We start from the raw sequence: 15,206 nt of genomic DNA on the forward strand, positions 1-15,206 counted from the left end.
CGCTGTGGGTTTCACTGTGAAAGCGAAACTACTTTGTTTGGCCTTCCAAAAGAGAATGATATCTGCTTCATCATGCCTGGGGTGGATCCGTGCTGGTCACTGAAGAAATACATTAACTTTGCACTGTGGATAGCCAAATCAGCTTTCACCATGGACGAAGTGGAGTCCAGCCCAGGGTCATCACATGTGGTTACTTTGTTTTTGCCTTCCAAAAGAAAACACGACTAGAAATCATGTTTATATCACGTTTATAATGGGTTTTATGTTTATATCGCTCTGGCTGGACAAGGCATCACAATATGTTGAGGCGTCACACGCTTGAGGCATTCGGGCCAATCACGACACGCTGGATAGCTGGCCTATCACAGCACACCTCACTTTAATCGTTTAATCGTCACATTCAGCCAAATCGCAATTCTGGTCTTTAAATTTCCAAATTAAAGGCCTCTTGAAATCATAATTAAGACTTTCTTGTACAACTTAAAGGCTTTTTAAGGCCTTAAATTTGATACAACTTAATTTAAGACTCTGCGGAAACAGTGCCATCTACTCTGGGCCAATCCAGAGCCATTGAAATTAAAAATTCTAATGACCCTGGGCCAATCATAACATTGACACAGACGATGCATTGTAGCATTGTAGACGACCTCATGACGAGCTTCGTGATTGCATCATTAGAATATTGCGTTGTATAATGATGAGTCATCATTATACAACGCAATTTCCCAAGAATACATAATCCAAAGAGATCCACCGGAATAGCCTCCGAACATGAACGGGGCTTCTTTTAACTTCTAGAAAAAAACGTTTTTTTTTTAGTACAAACTAAAACATTTGTAATTAGCCCTAGTACAACTAATTAAAATTACCAGTATAATGACGGTGGCATTCATGCAATTTCTAAACAAGACAGGCATGTTTTGACATCTGTGTCATGGGATTCTCTCATAGTCAACTGGAATGCCACTCAACAAGTCTGGAATTGTACAGGAATTTATACAAGTACAAGTGCGTGAGAATGTTTGTTGTAAGAGTTCAGCTTTGTAGACCCCAACCAAAGACTGAAATGAATCTAATTCCAGGCATTCCAGCCCTGTCTTGCAGTCCAGACACCAGTCGAATGCAAAGGCAAGCAGACACAAGCCATTCCAAACCATTCATCAAAACAGTTCAAAACACAAAATGCAAATTACTGCAGTTCTGTTGTGAGAATTTTTAAATCGTTGAAAAAAAACTTTCTGCAGTGCACACCAGCTCATTCTCTCTTCCTCCTCCCTTCCCTCTTCCCCCTTTCTTACCTCTCCTCTATCCAGCCTTGTACCAGTCAGAGAAAACGACTGTTCTCTTATGCCTGTCATTTCAAGCCCCTCCCAAAAGACTGTGTGGGCCCAGCCTCCATTTAGAAATTATTCCATGCTGTCAGCCGACAAGAAAGAGGACGTGCTCGGGAAAGGAGGAGGAAGGCGGTAAAATACTACCTTACAGACTAAGGGGAAAAATAAACAAGAAACAAGGAAAAGGAAAAATTCCAAATGACTTTAGGGAAACTTCAATACATTTGAAAAGAAACACCACCCTGCTCTCATGTAGGCGGTGAAGTAGTTGCGTTATATTTCTTGTCTAAATCCATATTTGTCAACCACCTCCATGCTCATGACACACTCCACAAGTTTTAACCCAATCCAAGACTCGGCATTAGGAGGAAAAAAATAAAATAAATCGCTCTTATTGAATTAACATCTTGTCACTCTTGTGACCTTTGCATCCAGGGTGTGCCTTCTTGATGTGCACTTTGTTACAGAAAATTGACTGATAGATGTACTGGATGAACTTCAGATTCATTAAACAAAAAACAATCAACATGCATGCTGACATTCACGTTGTGCAAGGGCTGAGCCGCAGTTGAAAAAAAAAAAACAATGCCACAACTAATGTTGTGTAACCTCCTCAGCTATCCCTTAATTGAACATACATACTCAAGCAACATGCCTCTGCAAGAAACGGAGATAAAAGACATCTCGCGCAAAAGTTTAGCATATAATGAAATGAGAACTGCAACTATTTACTGAGCTTAGTGAAGCCTTCAGGAGCTGTCGGTACATCACTGGACTTTATATCCTTTTTGGATACAAGTTAAAGGCCAATCTCTTCAAAACTACCAGCTAATAGTCCTGACAGATGACTTGTGTTTTGCCAAAAAGGATAAAACAACATGACCTAGTTCGCAATGTGGCACTTTTCCCAACAGCTTGACATTGTACCATCTCACCTGAGTGACGACTATGAGAGCTTTGAAGTGAAGTGCATTGAAATGCAACATCAGATGTGAGGTTCCAGTTTTTTTTAATTGTGAGTTGTGTTAATGAGTAGCAGTGTTCACTGTGTGGTCTGTGCTGTTTTTATTAGGAGATGGGTGTGGTCTTCAACACGTAAAGTCAGGTAATTACAGTACAGTAATGATTATGTAATGATTTCGGATGCCTCAGTGTGCGTTTACTCTAGGGGAAAGGGGTTGTCAGCAACATGCAAAATGACTTAAAATTATATGGGATTTTTAGTTGTTTTAGCTAATTTTAATAATTTATCATCCATTTTTAAATAATCGTGTTAGTTTTATACCTGGAAATGTCACAATTTAATATAATCTTAAAACACTATAGGCATTTCACAGTAAACATTAGGGCTGCACAGTAAATCGCGTTTATCATAAGCATCTCTTCAGTAAAGCCGGTTCTGTGATTAGTAATAAATCTCTAGCACGTAAATGCCGCTCCATCTGAAAGCATGTGCTGGAGATTCACTACTAATCACAGAATCAGCTTTACTGATGAGATGCATGTGATAAACGCGATTTATTGTGCAGCCCTAATGTTTACTGTGAAATGCCTATAGTGTTTTAAGATTATATTAAATTATGTGACTTTTCCAAGTATATAACTAACAGTTTGGTAAGTACTGCCACTCCATAGTATAAACAAAGTATGTGTGATGGCAAATGTCTACTTGTCTACTTTTAGGGGTTCTGTATACATGTAATTTTCTTTCAGAACACGGTACTGGGATGCAGCAGATTGCGGGGTGTATGGTATCTCAAGACGCCAACTTGACATTGTGATGTTCATCAACCATGGACGATGGCTCGTCTATCGGGCCCAACCCTAGTTATAACCATTCTAATGGCCCTTGCCAGAGAACACAATCTGCCTACTAACCTCAGGTAATCTGCGACTCGATATAAATGCTATTCAATGAAATAAGTTATTCAGTGAAATAACTTGACTTGTGAAAATAAAGCAAACAAAATCACTACCATTTAGCAATGAACATGAACAGTGGAGTAAACAAAAATCAGACCAGAAATTACAGACATTTTTCCACTAATTGCAGTCCAATGTAACTTGCTGGTTATGATTGAAACACTGCTGAACAAATCCCAGAGTCATTATAATCACTTAATGTAGAATAATAATGTTTTTTAATGAAGGCACTGATGCGACGTTCATAAACGCATCCCACTAATGGGCAAAATTGCTTCATAAGAGTCGGTGCTACAATATCAGCGGTTCTCTACAGGCACAGCACATTATAGCAGTTGACTGCTAATCCTGAATGACCAAAACTGTCCTAAAGCAACAATAATGCAGATACTGCAAAAAACATTCACTATCACAAAAAAAATTGCTATGAATCATGGAAAAATATTGTGCAGTATCTTAATTATGACGCTCCATGGAGTTTTTCAAGAACTAAAATATTCCATTTGTAACACCTCAGCAGTTTCCTCTCTCTGTGATGGCAATGAAGAAACAACGCCTGCCCGGCCATAACATGTGACATGCAAGCCCGAAAGCGGTGTTTCAGATTCTCTTCCTTCATCTATGTGCCCTTTTCTTACTCGTCCACTAGCTTAACATGCCCTCTCTCAACACATACCAAGTTTGAAGACCACTGCAGCTTGTGAAAATTATACCACCAGTAAAACGTCTAAACGCATTGCAACACTACCAAGTATTTGTCTGTTCAATCAATGTGACTCAGTTCACATCAACAGTTATGCCAATAACTGGAATGAATGTCATGTGGTCTTGTCTGAAACCACCCCCCAAACCCACACCCAAACACACACATCTCTGCTCTCCTTCCACCCTCCCTGCCTTCCAGTTTTCCTCTGCAAAGCTTTTTGAATTCAGCATGTCTGTTTGGGCAGAGATAGATGGATGGAGTCTTGACAATGTCTACAGATGTCACATTCTATTCTTCTAAGGCCCATTCTGCTCTGGAGGGGAAAACTATCTGTACATACAGGAATCTTTTTAGGGTTATCTTCACTGACTAGGCAGCTCCTGCCGAGGCTCCTTTTTATGTTACAAATTATTAGACAAACGACAGAGTCTTTTTAAAGCAAATGTCAATGGCTGAGAAACTCACAGACAGACACACACCCTTGTGACTTCTGTCTTTTGTTCAGTTCAATGGGCCTATCTACATAGAAATGCTTGAGTCTTGCTCTCAATGGACACCACCCAAAACGCAAACCCGACACCAGACACACAACTGCAAAAAACCATGCCACTTTATGAGATTTTTAACACCATGACAGCTTCGGATCTTAAGATGATCTTTTCCTCTGAGGATCATTCCTCCTGTGGATGGTCTTACAAACTGTCAAGAATGAAAATTTTGTTCTGACAATACAACCCCAAGCAGCGGTATATTACGGCTACAGTAACTTATTAGATTCTTAGACTTTCTGAAGAAAATCTGAGAGGTCCTTGATCAGTTATATTCAATTGCTTAGAAAAGTAGCACATATCTCCTCAACAAACCACATTATTAAAAAAATATGTTGCGGTTTATTTTCCAAATACTGTGGTTAATTATTTTCAACAGCAGGGTCAAGGTTTTTCAATGTCTGCCTTACCAAAAAATCACTGATATTCTTGAATTTGCTGTATATGAAATGTCTTATCTTTTTACATTTATGATAGCGTACACATTTTTAGTAGCACTGCTTGCCTTTAATTAAAAGGACAGCTTGATGTTATGGTTTAGCAACTAAAAAGTTTCACAATGGCTATCAAAGAAAGTCTGGTCTGTTTTGATATAGTAAAGGCCCTCTGCTGTGTCATGAGGAGATGCACTCTAGTGGCGCCTAAAAGAGAGAGGTGGTCAACAGTTGCCACATCTGATCTGTTGTCTCTTTCGCTCCATCAATACTTGTGATTGAGCCACAGGGAGCTTCCAAAAGACTTTAAGCTTGTTCAGTTGAAGGCCAGCTGCAGCCTGTGAGCTCCCATCCATCTTACGGTTTGTCTTTGACATCTACAGGGAGATTGGCTGATAAGAGGCTTGACCACATAAGGCACACCCAATGTCAGCTAATGACCCTGTAGGAAATTCAATTCAAAGCAGTCCATCTTCTGTCAGACAGTCTGTTACACTGCTGCATAAAATTAAACTCCAAGCTACATGAAACATTTATAATTTGCACTAAAATGAATTGTAAATGGTTCCACAAATTCAGTGGAGCTAACCTCTCAGTTGCTCAGATGTCTGGTTGAAACTTGGCTGAAATCTGGAAATCTGGCTGAGAACAGGGTGCATTCTCCTGAGATGCTCCCCTTGCACAAAAGCATGTCACAATATGCTAGCATATACAGACCTTACAAGTCTGACCATTAAGCAACTTAGCAACTTCACAAACACTGAACATTTTGGAACCATAATGGGGCATTTTTTAAAATGTGGTAATGGAATTTCTTGTAAAACCCCTTGTTTTAGTGGTGATGAAGACTGAAAAAAAGAAATACATATATTCTTGTCCAACACTAGGCGTATCTTACCACAATCTCCTATGCTGCTTGTCACACAGAAACCAAATAAACAGTCAGCTTTATGCAGCAGTGGAAAAAGTTGGGAAGGAGAAGGCGATCTACAAAGGCTCCTTCTTCCAGTCGTCTCTGACTTGGGCCTCACATGGTACCATTTCATTTCTTACTACAGCCTGTCTTGAATACTGAAGAGTTATTGTGTGGAGAGCAAGTGTGTGGGTTTTGGAAACTTGTGCATTTTTGACCCATTTTACCTTCCCTGTGCTTTCCACAACCTCCATATTCATGTGTGTCACACTGAATGGAACCAACATCACAACAGTTTCAGTCCATGATAGAGCTAAGATGGATGCAAAACATCCCCAAATACCACAAGCAAAAAGTAGCTAATCAAAAAAAAAAAAAAAAATTACAGCTGAATTTTGGAGAAAAAAAACCTGTTACTGAGAAGATTACCTGTCATCGATGTGTAAAACAAAAAGGTTTCAAAAGAAAATGTCTTCTGTAAACACTGAAAAGAACAATGTGTCTATGCCACATCCTCTTTCACTAACCAAACAAGCTATTTCATCTCTGTGAGAAACATGACGTGGCGATATACATCTCTGGCAGGCGGTTAAAAGGCATGAAAGAGTATTTTGCATCCATCATAAGAAATAGCATGAGATCAAGAAGACAAAATTAGGGATGCACGATCATGATTTTTCATGGCCGATTCCGATACCGATTTTTTACAAGCAAACTGCTCGATTCCGATACCGATTTTTTTTTTTCTTTAGGCAACAAACAAGAAAGGAAAGTGTGCATAAACAAGATGTTTATTTGTTATTTAATTGGCTTAACTGGCTTTTAGCTATTGAAAACAATAACCATAACCATATGAAATTGACGGCAGTAACTGCACAGTAAGCAGACTACATTTAATACAAACATGGATGGTACAGACATCAGTATTTAGCTTTTGTATTTGAATTGGGTTGAAACTACAATAGAATAACCATGTGAAATTAAAGGCAACAACTGTATAGTTCTACAATACAAACAACACAATCAACAGACATTCAGTAAGAGGTTTCTTAATCAGCATTCAGTACTTGTTTTAGACTTTGATATATTTGTTTGTAATCTTCTTGTTTGTAATGATCTTTAAAAAAAAGCATCATATGACCCCTTTAACATCAGTCAGTCAAACATTATAATAATGATGAATGCAAATTATTCATTTTAACTGAACTGAGATGCACCGACCTATCGGCCAGTAGGGCTGTCACTTTTTATTCAATATTCGAATATGCATTCGAACATGACGTGAAATATCCTTAACCACTTGAGCTGTTATTTTGATTTTTTGAGAATTAGGCATATGCAATATTGGACCCACCGGTGGGTCCCCAGAGTTGATGTGGTTAATCGAACTATAAATAAAATATCAATATCTTAACAATATTAAGAAATGAATTAGACTAGGCTATATGCCTTACTCCTGCTGCTGTTTAAGTTGTCACGTTATTGTTTGTGCCTGTTCTGAATCTTTTTTATTTATTTTTTTTCATTTAGCCTAATGTTGTGGGATATGCATAGTGGCACTTCATGTAAGTTGATATTCTTAGTTGATAACTTGCTGTTTCAAACATTAAGTAAAAAAAAAAAAAATCCGTTTTTTTTTGTTTTATGGGCGGGGGGGGGGGGGTACGTATATATTCAAATATATTCGAATACATTGCATGATATTAGATATCCGTTCGAATTTGATTTTTCTCAAAAGTGACAGCCCTATCGGCAGAATTGGCCGATTTCCCCATGATTGGCCTCGGTGACTGATCAGTGTCACTTTTTTCCATTTCAAGCTGATCCGTTTTGTTACCAGCGGCACAGGCAATAACGTCAGCTGCCCATTCTTACTCTCTTCTCTCCAATGACCTCTCTCTATCTCTCTCTCACACACACACACACACACACATCTCATTTACTTGTACTGCGCATTAATTTATTCATTCCCACAGGTTTCACGTTTACACTAAAAGCGCGTGCGCCACCACTGAGCTATATTAGTGGAGCCCACAAGCCATGCTCAGTCTCAAATAGTTGTGAGCCACAAATACCATAATGAGCGGCTAACTACGCCAAAACGTTCAAATACATTCAAAATTATGTCTAAATGACCGTTTTGGCGAGTATGGAGTTAAACAGTCAGTTTTGGAATGTTAAATAGTTGAAAAAGAGAACTTATGTTGTGTAACAGTATATTGGGTCCGTGGATAAACTCTTAAAGGGAACGCTGTCCAATATTCCTGCTGCTGTCTGTCACATTAATCAAAGAACAAAAGACAAAGAAAATCACTTTCTGCTCTTGACAATATGTTTTATAATTTTAAATGGTATGCAATCATTTGTATTGAATTTTTACAAATGAAGACTACAGAAATGAAATTGGATAAAAAAATGTCATTTGATTAATTTAATTTCTGTAGTATTTCTTACCGGAGCAAAAACTTACTTAACCTGAAAAACTTTGTTTCATAGATCTCTTTATTCTATTGCATTTATTTGTGCAGTTGTTTGCAATTTTTTTATTTGTTCTTATTACTGCCTTTTTCTGTTTTTATGAAAATAAAACTTAACGTTGAAGAAAAGTAGATTTTTGTTAGCATATGCTGTCAATTACAGTTCTAAGAAAAAAAAAATTGGAATCAGCAAAAATTGGTATCGGCAGATCACACTAACAAAAAAAATAAATAATCGGAATCGGCCTCTCTAAAATATATCTGTGCTAAACTTATACTCTGCCTCCAACTTACACACTAGCAAGAAAAAGAAAAAAAAATTAGACATTGGCTAATATTGGACATCATTTAATCGCCCAGAGTGAACATATAGTCACATATGCGATTGATTTACTCGCAGTGGAGATGGTTATATCATCACAAATACTTACCATTTCGCAACTCGACAAGTTTTAATATTTCCCTTATGTAAATACATAAGTAAAAGTCAAAAAGGCTATTTGCGATGCGTTGCTGATTGTGTGCTGTAACCAACCTGCAAGACTGTTTATTCCAAATACCCTCAATCAGTTCAGTAATTGAGCGCTCCCTCACCCTTGTCTTTTAAAACATTTAATTAGGAATCTAAGTGTATCTGTTTAATGGGTCCGTCACACTGTCGTAGACATTAATCCCTTTCACCCTACTTCTATCTCTTCATCCGTATCTTATTCTCACTGCATCACAAGGGCATCTGACAGCTTTCATCTTTCCAATGAATGGGGGTTGGTCAGAAAATGCCAGAGACATATTCCTCATTGAGATTAAACCTTTGACAAGGTTGCTAAATCTTGAAGAATGGTGTTTTTGACAGTGGATAGGTCCATGCTTGTTTCACTGTTTTCTGTTCGTTAGCAGCTTTGATTTCAACACGGCCAGCACAGGAAGTGAATCTCCCTGTCAATACCATTTGAATTAAATATGGGCCGATAATAATGAACAAATAACGACAGTTCTCACATCAGTTTCGGGCCTGTAATTAGAAACTGTACACAAAGTACCTTTGGCAGGTTCATTTGCCCTTGAATAATGTTACATCTGAGGCTCTTGCTCATCTGTGGCTGATGATGACTACCACTATACCTCAGACTAATACCCTGTTCATTCTCTTCCTTAAATGTGTCACAAGTGGAAACATGATGCATTTCAAAACGACACAACAATGAATGCAATCTCTGTAAGCTGCCCTGATTGGGAATTTTCTTTACAAGTCTTTGTCATTGTTGTCATGTTCTTTTTTTTTTTTTTTTTTTTTTAATTCAATCTTCCACCCAGGCTCCATGCCGCCCACCATGGCCCACAGTACAAGGCCATCAGTGGAGGTTGAACGTGGGACCTGTCGATTGACTCTAACAGTTGACATCAGTGATCGTTATGTAACTGCCATTGCGGCGTGGGCTGCAGGAACAGCGCTATCATTCTGATAAAGTCAGGAAGGCTGCCGTCTCATTGAGCTAAGGCCAGTTTCTCTCACTGAATTATAAGAAACAGCACCAGTATAACAGAATATTATAAAAAGGCTCATTTATCTAATAATGTTAAAGTACTGCCTTCAAAGGCACTGCTTCGCTTGGGGTTAGGGTTGCACAATTAAGCGCATGCGATTGTCATGCGTGTCTCAACTCCATTATTTTGCCAAGAAAATACAACAAATAATATAGTTTACATATAGCGTGTTGTAGCGCAAAAAAAAAACAAAAAAAACTTTACAAAAAAAAATGTGCTCATGAACATTTATTTGCAAAAGACCAACCAGTGGGAAGAATGAGTGTGGAGCACTGATTTGCCCAGCTCCCTGTCAGTGATCTAGCACCCCCTCAGCACCTTTGTTCAAAATTCAATGGCACCGCTCGTCTGCATGCCTGCGACTTCGGTTCCCGCAGAGCACTTTTTTCAGTCCTGTCTTTCTTTTTGTTCGTTTTGTTTTAAGATGATATAGCCTACATGATGAAGTATGTTTTTAAAAGCCGTTTTAATGCCATTCCTTGATAAAATTTCCTATCGTTTTTTATTTGTGTTTTAATATGTTGGCTAACATTATAAGAAGATGTAGAAATCTGTTCCATGTTCTGCATTTTTCCCCAGTTTATTTTAATAATAAGCATTGGCTGACGTTGTGTGTGTGTGCTCTTTTTTTTCACAACCGCCTAAAATTAAATGATAACATGAGGCAAGTGTAGACTATGGCATAATTATGACCTATTTTTCGCGGAATTCATTGAGGGATTTGACAGTTTGATTCATAGAATAATTATTTCAAATGTAGGCTATTATATACAAATATGTATGCACAAAGGTTTTTTATTATTATTTTTTACCATATTTTGGGGGGTTTCTTGCTTTTAGACTAGTCGACTAGTTGGATTACAAAACTTACGTTTAAACGACAGTCAAATTAGTCGTTGCGCACCAGTGTCCATGTCTGAGGAGGGAGGCTGAACAGTAGGGCTGTCGCGGTTAAGAAATTTCCCCTGCGGTTATTATAGGTGGCTCAATAGCGCGATATGCGGTATTACCACCGTTTTTTTTTTTTTTTACATAATTTATCCTGATTTTGCTGCATACAAAGCTCTATCGTTGAGTTATGTAGCATATATTGTTGCTTTTTTAACTGACAGAGAGACACGTTTTAAAACATTTTTGTTTATTGTTAAATGCCAAACAGCAACAAGAACATGCGTTTTCCAATAAATTTTTTTTTAGAAATCAAAGAGTTCTAACATGTATTAAACGTATTTGCTCGCGACTTTGGACAGCAGCGGAAATCTAGACTGATTATCGCGCCGCCACTGGCACACCAGGACAGTGAATTTGCGCTGGAGTTGATGCACTCCTCAAGCAGATAGCGTGTGTGAGCTCGTTATCTGCTCACGCTCTCTTGGGTATGGGCACTGACGCGGAGGTTGTCCGTGACTTCAGCAGGTATGCCTGTTACTTTCACGGCTGTATTTTACAGATTTCGCAAAGGCTTCAGCTACTCTTAACTGTCGGCCGGTCTCAGCTGTTCTTTTTGATGTTGCTCTCGATCTGATGTTTGAGGGGGCAGCTGCGCTGGATGACAGGGGACACTCTAAACGCTTAACATGGCTTAATGTACTAAGACAGTGATATTAAGAGACCAAACTTACTAAAAATCATACTAATAAAGTATACTATCTAAAAAAAAAACAGATGAGCCCTGAATATGAATGCAACTCGTTTAATAACACGTTAAGCCTTTTCCTCCCATAGAAAACCGTTATAAGAAAACGCTTAATATACAAAGACAGTGATTTTTAAAAACCAAACTCACTAAACATTATACTAATAAAGTAGTATACGATGTATAAAAAAACCTGTTGATCCCTGAATATGAATGCAAGTCGTTTAATAACACGTTAAGCCTTATGATGGTTTTCTATGGGAGGAAAAGGCTTAACGTGTTATTAAACGCGTTGAATTCATATTCAGGGATCAAATGATTTTTTTTTGTAGATAATATACTTTATTAGTATGATGTTTAGTGAGTTTGGTCTGTTAATATCACTGTATTGGTACATTAAACCACGTTAAGCGTTTTTCACTAAGCGTTTTAGAATGTCCCGATGTCCTCAAATTAGATGTATTGCCACGTCACAGGAACCTTTTTGCAGCAAATTTTGCATATCGGCTCATCTATATTCGCTGGCTCGCCCTTTTCATTGGGTTGAAAGCCAAAATGTTACCAAACTGGCGACGTGACATTAGGTTTTGGGACAAGATCGAGCGTCTCTCATCGTTTCAGCCGGCCTATTCAAAACAAACGAAGCACCATAAAGCTACAAAGGCTCGCGAAAAATTACAGTCGTAACCATATTGTATCATAAATTTATGTAACATTGAATGCACAGTGACAAATTGAGAAAAAAAACAAGGCGGCCACAGCCTCATAAAAAAAAAAAACTGAACACTGCGGTTGCCGCGGTTGCTATCTTTCCTCTGCGGTTTGCTTGTCAATAGCGCGGTATTACAATATTGCGGTTATCGCGACAGCCCTACTGAACAGTACAATTCTCCCCTTATTAGAGGGAACAGATGCTCTGCAGGGTAAACATAATGTTACATGTACAACAATTAATTGCATCAGTCGGCTGAAGTTATAACTTAAGAAAACTTCTTGATAGCTCCAAACACCCCCGCCCTACAGGTTATGTAAAGTTTAAAACATGCACAATTACACCCACACACATGAACGCATACACAAGTGGTTGTTCGGCTGTGATATCTGCTTACTAATGTCCTCGAGAAAAATATTTACTAATTACTAATAAATTCCCCTGAAACACAAACTGTATTTGTGCAAACACACAACACTCCCACATTTACACATGATGACACAGTGATCTAAGTGAGTTTCAATCACTCTTATTTGATAAATAACAATACTTCAAGCATGGGATGGATTCTCCTGGATTATGGTCTGCAGGGATAGGCTTAAATGTGATCACACCATATCTCTCAAGGAAGGACTGACCTTTCTCTTGATTATTTTGAGGGCTTACGAAACATCTCTCCTATATTCACCTCACACACGCAAAAGATTCGCTTGTGAACATCCCCTGTGGGCCGTATAACAATAAAGTGGCTTTCCAGTTTACACACAAGTAGACTTTGTGAATGTGACATGATAAACAAACTAACCTGCTATGATTTGTCTCACAGTACTAACGTTATCTGCCTTCCAAAACATCAAGATAACATTTTAGCCAGAGGGAAAAACAAGTTTAAACTTAAAAACAATCAACATAACCTGACCTTTTGAGGGTCAGGAGTCCTGAAGTGGCCTTCACGAGAGTAAGTTACCATGTACGTTACACAAAATGTACAATATCAGCTTAAACGACAAATAGTTAATTCAAAAATGAAATAATTTTACGCTAATGTTGTGTTAAACCTGTTTGACGATTTTTTTTTTGTTCTGTGAAACACAAAGGATGTTTGCCAGAATGACATCCTCTTTAATATTAAAAATGGATGTAATGGGGGGAGGGGGGTTTATAACGTAATTTGATATTTTAAAGCCATTTGTCACGATTAATGTCACCGTTTTATCATCTCCTCGGGCTGCTGAGGCTAACGATCACAAGACACCCGGAGATCTTCAAACCGTCGATATCACAAACGATAACGATATGCAAACATTCGTAACTTACTTTAACATCACACAAACCAGAAAGCCTATTTGCCTCATGTTCTTCTCTTTCTGACTCAACTGGGTAGGTTTTTTTCTCCTCACAGGAAAGAGAATCGAAGCTCTTCACGGAGAACAAATTGCAGGGTTTCCCTTTCGACGCAATAGCACGAGGACACACCCAGAGAGAGGCGCGAGAGAGGCGCGGTGGACGTTACCCAGGTTGGTGACGTCAGAGGGATTGACTGGTTACCTCTTTATCAATCAGCAGCCTCTTTGCTCTTCACATGAAATGCACCCGTTTATTTCTGCCCATTAAAAAAAGACCCTATTAGCCAGTAGTGCATAACGTGCAGAACTCAACGTAATGACTGCACTGACAAAAATTATGAAATGTCACTAAAATACGCTAATAGCCTACATAGATAAATAAAATCAAGAACGATACGCGTAGCGTTCACATGAAATTGACACGCTAATGGAATACACACAAACAAGCAATTTTCACAGTTAAACTAGTTTAATATCTGCAAACAATTCAATTGCTCACTTTAAAGCTGTACAGAAATGATTACTTGCAACAGGCAAAAACAGGTCTCGTGAGCAAATACGATAAGCGTCTCTGAGGAACAAGATGGAACATGCACGCGCACACCTGTGGATAGGACAATCAAAGGGAAGGAAATTAGTAGAATAAAACAGAAAAAAAAAACTACCTTGGGTCTGAAGGGTTGTCAGAAGAGGTGAAAGCCGCACATTGGATGTTCTTTCTCATTCAGTGCATCAAAAACAAGCCTTCTCCTCAAAACTCTTAATGAAGAAACACACAAAAGGTCTCCAAGTAAACGCTTGCACGGATAGGCAATGTCTTTTTTTCGCTTGCAAGCCGTGTTTGTTTACTCTGCATCTGGAAACTAACTTTAGAATTGATGCCAGTCAACAAGCAGAATGGAATTAGTCGCTTTTCCTACGTGCAAAATGTGTGACTGCCGCGTTTAGGCTAAAAACGTTTTATATCACGCCTCTGAGAAGTAAGAAAGCCCGTCTGCTCGAACCCAATGCAACAGCCTTTTCTCGTCCAGAGAAAAGAGGAAATAATCACAAGCGAGATTGAGGTATTTTCCGCTTTGGTTACGGAACGCTAACGCAACAGATCCAAGTTTTTTTTTTTTTGGTTTTCAGTCTTGTTTTCTATGTATTAACTGCTCTATTTGTTTTCCTCCCGTTTACCCGCCGGGAAAAGCGCGGACAAACGCAACCTTTTTCGCGCAACGAAATAGACAGCTTAAATCACTGGTTGCCGTGGCTGGAAATCGAAAGAGGGAAGATAGAGAGATTCGTCTGAGGGCTGGGAGAGCTTCGGCGGAGAGGGAGGGACTTGTGTGGGATCAGTCGTTTAAGGTGGATCATAAGGAACATTGAAGCAAATGAATGGTCAGATACTGGAACTCCCAACAGCTCGAGTTGCTAAACAGTGTAAATTATAAAGCCAGAAATGTAACTTGGACGCAGTGGCGCGACACTGTTTGGAGCAGAGATACTTTTACACGATTAAAATACTTACAGATGGTTTGAAAAGAACCTGATTTTACTCATAAAGCCAGCGGTGTCGAGAGCTTTTTATTTTGTAGTCCTGAAAATCAGAAGAGATTTAGCATTTTCCAGCCAGCAACTTTTATTTAA

General features: G+C 38.6%; 1 protein-coding gene across 7 annotated transcripts in view; it reads right to left on the reverse strand.

The window, feature by feature from the left end:
* LOC132119458 (plasma membrane calcium-transporting ATPase 2-like) overlaps positions 1–14,900 on the reverse strand; it is an 82,197-nt gene extending 67,297 nt beyond the window's left edge. For 3 of the 7 annotated variants that reach the window (XM_059529446.1, XM_059529445.1, XM_059529444.1), the window contains exon 1: positions 14,240–14,900. The gene's annotated coding sequence lies outside the window, so the exon portion shown is untranslated. Of the gene's footprint in view, positions 1–13,545; positions 13,689–14,073; positions 14,097–14,239 lie in introns of those variants that run through there. The other 4 variants (XM_059529443.1, XM_059529440.1, XM_059529442.1 and 1 more) reach the window with 3 other exon arrangements.
* Between the last annotated feature and the right edge of the window lie 306 nt (positions 14,901–15,206).

Source organism: Carassius carassius, chromosome 38 (genome assembly GCF_963082965.1).
Source record: "Carassius carassius chromosome 38, fCarCar2.1, whole genome shotgun sequence".
Lineage (NCBI taxonomy): Eukaryota > Metazoa > Chordata > Actinopteri > Cypriniformes > Cyprinidae > Carassius > Carassius carassius.